This window comes from Nicotiana tomentosiformis, chromosome 3 (genome assembly GCF_000390325.3).
Source record: "Nicotiana tomentosiformis chromosome 3, ASM39032v3, whole genome shotgun sequence".
In the NCBI taxonomy this organism is placed as follows: Eukaryota; Viridiplantae; Streptophyta; class Magnoliopsida; order Solanales; family Solanaceae; genus Nicotiana; species Nicotiana tomentosiformis.
In genome coordinates, this window is record NC_090814.1 from 61,965,223 (window position 1) to 61,972,026 (window position 6,804).

Below are 6,804 nucleotides of genomic sequence, written 5' to 3' on the forward strand. Positions count from 1 at the left end.
TTCACAAGTTATGAGCAGGCCTAATAGAGTCTTGCGGATCGGTACGGAGACGTCTATACTTATCTTCGAGAAGATTGAGGGTGTTAGGAAATTACCTTTCTTCATATTCCATCGTGCAATTGATGTAGTTCTAAATATCCTTCTCTTATTCTCTCTTAGATGGTGAGAACGCACTCGAATGAGGTTCCGGACCAGGGAAGAGCGACTCCCCCAGTTGCTAGAAGACGAGGGAGGGCTCCAGCTCGTGGTAAAGGGCGAGGGCATCCCAGGATTGTTCTAGTTATGCCGCCAGTGGGTCCAGAAGAGAACCCCATTGTTGAGGAACAGGATGAGTTGCCTGTGGCAGAGCCAGCTCCGGTGGATTTCACATCTGTACCGGGATTTTAGGATGTCATGGGTCATACGCTACGGTTCATGGACAATATGACTCAGGCCGATTTATTTCCGGCAGACCCAGCCATATCTCAGGCGGGCGGGGGAGCACAGACCCCTACCGCGCAGGCTCGTGGATAGGCAGCTGCTGTATATCAGACTCAGGGTGCACTACCCGTCGGTGGAGCCCAGCCAGTGGCAGCAGCTACACCTGAACCCAGGCCAGCTGTAGCCGCCGATCCTCAGAAACTATTGGACAGATGGACTAGACTATATCCTTCTATCTTTGGGGGTGAGCGACATGAGGATCCACATGACTTAATTGATCATTGCAGGGACAGACTGCACAACATGAGAATATTAGAATGTCGTAGGGTTGACTTCGCTACCTTTCAGCTAGAGGGCAGGGCCCGTAGATGGTGGCAGTCTTATGTTCTTGGCAGACCAGCAGATTCTCCTCCCATGAATTGGGACAGGTTCACCCGTATCTTTCTGGACAGGTATATTCCACCCTCCCAGAGGGAAGAGTTGCAGTTTCAATTTAAGCAGCTCCACCAGGGTCAGATGTCAGTGACCGATTATGAGGCGAGGTTTTCTGAATTATCTAGTCATGCACTTATGATACTCCCTACTGAGGCGGAGAGAGTGCGGAGGTTTGTAGCCAGTTTACATACTGGCATTCAGGCCAATATGGCTTGAGAGGTTGAGATGGGTACTTCTTATGAGCTAGTTGTGGAGATAGCCCGGAGGATTGAGGGTGTGCGTCAGCGGAGCCGAGAGAAGATTATGAGAGATAAGCGGTTCAGGTACTCTAGAGGGTTCAGAGGTGCTCTGTCTGGGGGCAGAGGTCAGTTCGTGAGGGGAAAATCCAGCAGACCCCCATTTCTAGCACCACCACCTCCTCGGGGTACTCCAGTGTGACTTTATCTCAGTGCTATACGAGAGAGTTCTTACCACCCATCATCTATTCAAGGTCCTCCCAGTGGGTATTCAGATCCCCAGGGCCAGACTCTTAGTCAGCAGCCCATCGCACCGAAGAGTTGTTACGAGTGCGGTAATCCCAGTCACATGCGGAGGTTTTGCCCCAGGCTTCGGGGTAGACCAGTATAGCAGGGTTAGAAGCCTATGCTTACCAGACCAGTTGCTCCACCAGTAGTCCGACTACAAAGAAGTGGAGGACAGATGGGTAGGGGTCGTCCTAGAGGTGGAGGTCAGCCAGGCAGAGGCCAGCCAGTTAGCGCTCCAGCTCGGTTCTATGCTTTTCCGGCTAGACCAGATGCAGAGGCCTCAGATGTTGTGATTACAGGTATTATTTCTATTTGCGGCAAAGATGCCTCAGTATTATTTGATCCAGGATCCACGTATTCATATGTGTCATCTCTCTTTGCTCTATTCCTGGGTGTTTCTCGTGAGTCCTTGAGTACTCTTGTTTATGTGTCCACTCCTGTAGGAGATTATGTTATTGTGAACCGGATCTACCGGTCTTGTATTATTATATTCAGTGGTTATGAAACTAGAGCAGATCTCTTATTGCTCGAGATGACCGATTTTGAAATTATTCTGGGTATGGACTAGTTATCTCCATATCATGTTATTCTAGATTGTCATGCCAAAACTGTTACCTTGGCTATTCCATCTTTGCCTAGGATGGAGTGGAAGGGTTCATCGGTTAGTTCATTTCATCGGGTTATTTCTTTTATAAAGGCTCAACACATGGTTAAGAAGGGTTGTTTGGCTTATCTAGCCTATGTTCGGGATACTTACTATAGAGATTCCAGCTATTGATTCAGCGCCAGGAGTTCAGGAGTTCTCTGATGTATTTCCTTCAGATCATCCAGGTATGCCACTTGATCGGGATATTGATTTTTGTATTGACTTGGATCCAGATACTCAGCCTATATCTATTCCACCGTATCGCATGGCTCCGAAAGAATTGAAAGAGTTGAAAGAACAGCTTGAATAGTTACTAGCCAAAGGGTTCGTTAGACCGAGGTATCGCCTTGGGGTGCACCAGTATTATTTGTGAAGAAGAAAGATGGCTCAATGCGAATGTGTATTGATTATTCCCAATTGAACAAAGTTACTATTAAGAACAAGTACCCGTTGCCCGTGGGTGGAGCCCAGCCAGTGGCAGCAGCTACACCTGAGCCCAGGCCAGCTGTAGCCGCCGATCCTCAGAAACTATTGGACAAATAGACTAGACTATATCCTTCTATCTTTGGGGGTGAGCGACATGAGGATCCACATGACTTAATTGATCGTTGCAGGGATAGACTGCACAATATGAGAATATTAGAGTGTCGTGGTGTTGACTTCGCTACCTTTCAGCTAGAGGGCAGGGCCCGTAGATGGTGGCAGTCTTATGTTCTTGGCAGACCAGCTGATTCTCCTCCCATGACTTGGGACAAGTTCACCCGCATCTTCCTGGATAGGTATATTCCACCCTCCCAGAGGGAAGAGTTGTGGTTTCAGTTTGAGCAGCTCTACCAGGGTCAGATGTCAGTGACCGATTATGAGGCGAGGTTTTCTGAATTATCTTATCATGCACTTATGATACTCCCTACTGAGGCGGAGAGAGTACGGAGGTTTATAGCCGGTTTACATACTAGCATTTAGGCCAATATGGCTTGAGAGGTTGAGATGGGTACTTCTTATGAGCTAGTTATGGAGATAGCCCGGAGGATTGAGGGTGTGCATCAGCGGAGCCGAGAGAAGATTATGAGAGATAAGCAGTTCAGGTACTCTAGAGGGTTCAGAGGTGCTCCGTCTGGGGGCAGAGGTTAGTTCGTGAGGGGGCAATCCAGCAGACCCCCATTTCCAGCACCACCACCTCCTCGGGGTACTCCATTGCGACTTTATATCAGTGTTATACCAGAGAGTTCTTAACGCCCATCAGCTATTCAAGGTCCTCCCAGTGGGTATTCAGGTCCCCAGGGCCAGACTCTTAGTCAGCAGCCCATCGCACCGAAGAGTTGTTACGAGTGCGGGAATCCCAGTCACATGTGGAGGTTTTGCCCCAGGCTTCGGGGTAGACCAGTACAGCAGGGTCAGAAGCCTATGCTTACCAGACCAGTTGCTCCACCAGTAGTCCGACCACCAAGAGGTAGAGGACAGATGGGTAGGGGTCGTCCTAGAGGTGGAGGTCAGCCAGGCGGAGGCCAGCCAGTTAGCGCTCCAGCTCGGTTCTATGCTTTTCCAGCTAGACCAGATGTAGAGGCCTCAGATGCTGTGATTACAGGTATTATTTCTATTTGCGGCAAAGATGCCTCAGTATTATTTGATCCAGGATCCACGTATTCATATGTGTCATCTCTCTTTGCTCTATTCCTGGGTGTTTCTCGTGAGTCCTTGAGTACTCTTGTTTATGTGTCCACTCCTGTAGGAGATTATGTTATTGTGAACCGGATCTACCGGTCTTGTATTATTAAATTCAGTGGTTATGAAACTAGAGCAGATCTCTTATTGCTTGAGATGACCGATTTTGAAATTATTCTGGGAATGGACTAGTTATCTCCATATCATGTTATTCTAGATTGTCATGCCAAAATTGTTACCTTGGCTATTCCATCTTTGCCTAGGATGGAGTGGAAGGGTTCATCGGTTAGTTCATTTCATCGGGTTATTTCTTTTATAAAGGCTCAACACATGGTTAAGAAGGGTTGTTTGGCTTATCTAGCCTATGTTCGGGATACTTACTATAGAGATTCCGGCTATTGATTCAGTGCCAGGAGTTTAGGAGTTCTCTGATGTATTTCCTTCAGATCATCCAGGTATGCCACTTGATCGGGATATTGATTTTTGTATTGACTTGGATCCAGATACTCAGCCTATATCTATTCCACCGTATCGCATGGCTCCGAAAGAATTGAAAGAGTTGAAAGAACAGCTTGAATAGTTACTAGCCAAAGGGTTTGTCAGACCGAGGTATCGCCTTGGGGTGCACCAGTATTATTTGTGAAGAAGAAAGATGGCACAATGCGAATGTGTATTGATTATCGCCAATTGAAAAAAGTTACTATTAAGAACAAGTACCCATTGCCACATATTGATGACCTATTTGACCAGTTGCAGGGTGCTAGGGTGTTCTCTAAGATCGACTTGAGGTCGGGGTATCATTAGTTGAAGATTCGAGATTTGGATATTCCGAAAACCGCTTTCCATACTTAGATATAGCCATTATGAGTTTCTGGTAATGTCTTTCGGTTTAACTAATGCCCTGGCAGCGTTTATGGATCTGATGAACAGGGTATTTAGGCTATATATTGATTCGTTTGTCATTGTCTTCATTGATGACAGTTTGATCTACTTGCGCAGTAAGGAGGAACATGAGCAATATATGAGAGTAGTGCTTCAGACATTGCGGGAACAAAAGCTATATGCTAAGTTCTCTAAATATGAGTTTTGGCTAGAGTCTGTAGCATTTTTGGGACATATTGTATCGGGCGAAGTTATTAAAGTTGATCGCAAAAAGATTGAGGCAATTCAAAATTGGCATCGTCCCACTTCAGCGACTGAGATCAGGAGTTTTCTGGGTTTAGCAGGTTATTATCGTCAGTTCGTGGAAGGTTTTTCATCTATTTCATCACCATTGACCAAATTAACCCAGAAGGGTGTTCAGTTCTGATGGTCCAATGATTGTGAGGCAAGCTTTCAGAAGCTCAAGACAGCGTTGACTACAGCACCAGTGTTAGTGTTACCTTCCAGTTCGGTAATGTATACAGTGTATTACGACGCTTCAAGCGTTGGTTTGGGTTGTGTATTAATGCAGGAAGGGCGAGTTATTGCATATGCTTCACGTTAGTTGAAGCCCCACGAGCAGAATTATCCGGTACATGATTTAGAGTTAATTGCGATTGTTCACGCCCTTAAGATTTGGAGGCATTATATTTATGGGGTGTCCTGTGAAGTTTATACTGATCATCGCAGTTTGTAGCATTTGTTCAAGCTGAGGGACCTAAATTTGAGGCAGTGCAGATGGCTGGAATTACTAAAAGATTATGATATTACTATCCTATATCATCCAGGTAAAGCAAATGTAGTTGCAGATGCCTTGAGTAGAAAGGCGGGGAGTACTAGGTAGTTTGGCTTTTATTTCAGCAGAAGAGAGGCCAATGCTTTGGATATCCATTCCTTGGCCAACAGACTTATGTGGCTAGATATTTTAGAGCCCAGCCGAGTTCTTGCATGTGTCGTAGCTCAGTCTTCACTATTTGAGCAGATCAAGGCTCGCCAGTATGATGACCCACACTTAATGGTTCTTCGAGAAACGATACTACGACGTGGTGCCAAGGAAGTTACTATTGGTGCGGATGGTGTTCTACGACTCCAGGATCGTCTGTAATTTTTGCTGCACTTTTTGTGCAGGACCTGAGGCAAGTACTAGTGGGGGACCTATCATCTTACACCCACGTTATCCAGGGGCATAGTGGTGAGCTGCCTTCCTGAGCCGTTCTGCAGCTACTAGTGTCTCTCCTTGTATTTTTTATTCTGTCTATTTTTATTTCAGACAGTATTTGAGACTTTGTATAATCTACTAGATGCTCATACACTTGTGACACCAGGTCTTGGCACACACATTGGTAGAATTTGGTGTTTTATTATTTTTCTTGGTTTTAAATATTGTTAACATATGCTTAATTTATTAAGTTGGCTTGCCTAGCCGTAGTGTTGGGTGCCATCACGACCTATAGGTGAAATTGGGTCGTGACAACATGGTATTAGAGCACTAGGTTCATGTAGGTCTCACAAGTTATGAGCATGCCTAATAGAGTCTTGTGGATCGGTACGGAAATGTTTGTAGTTATCTTCGAGAAGCTATAGGGTGTTAGGAAATTACCTTTCTTCATATTCCATTGTGCAATTGATGTAGTTCTAAATATCCTTCTCTTATTCTCTCTCAGATGGTGAGAACGCGCTCGAATGAGGTTCCAGACCAGGGAAGAGCTACTCCCCCAGTTGCTAAAGGCTGAGGGAGGGCACCAGTCCATGGTAGAGGGTGAGGACACCCCAGGACTGCTCCAGTTATGCCGCTAGTTGAGGAACAGGATGAGGTGACTGTGGCAGAGCCAGCTCCGGTGGATTTCACATCTGCACCGGGATTTCAGGATGTCATGGGTCGTATGCTGCAGTTCATGGACAATATAACTCAGGCCGGTTTATTTCTGGCAGACCCAGCCACATCTCAGGCGGGCGGGGGAGCACAGACCCCTACCGCGCAGGCTCATGGACAGGTAGCTGCTGTATATCAGACTCAGGGTGCACTACCCGTGGGTGGAGCCCGGCCAGTGGCAGCAGCTACACCTGAGCCCAGGCCAACTGTAGCCGCCGATCCTCAAAAACTATTGGACAGATGGACTAGACTATATCCTCCTATCTTTGGGGGTGAGTGACATGAGGATCCACATGACTTAATTGATCGTTGCAAGGACAGAC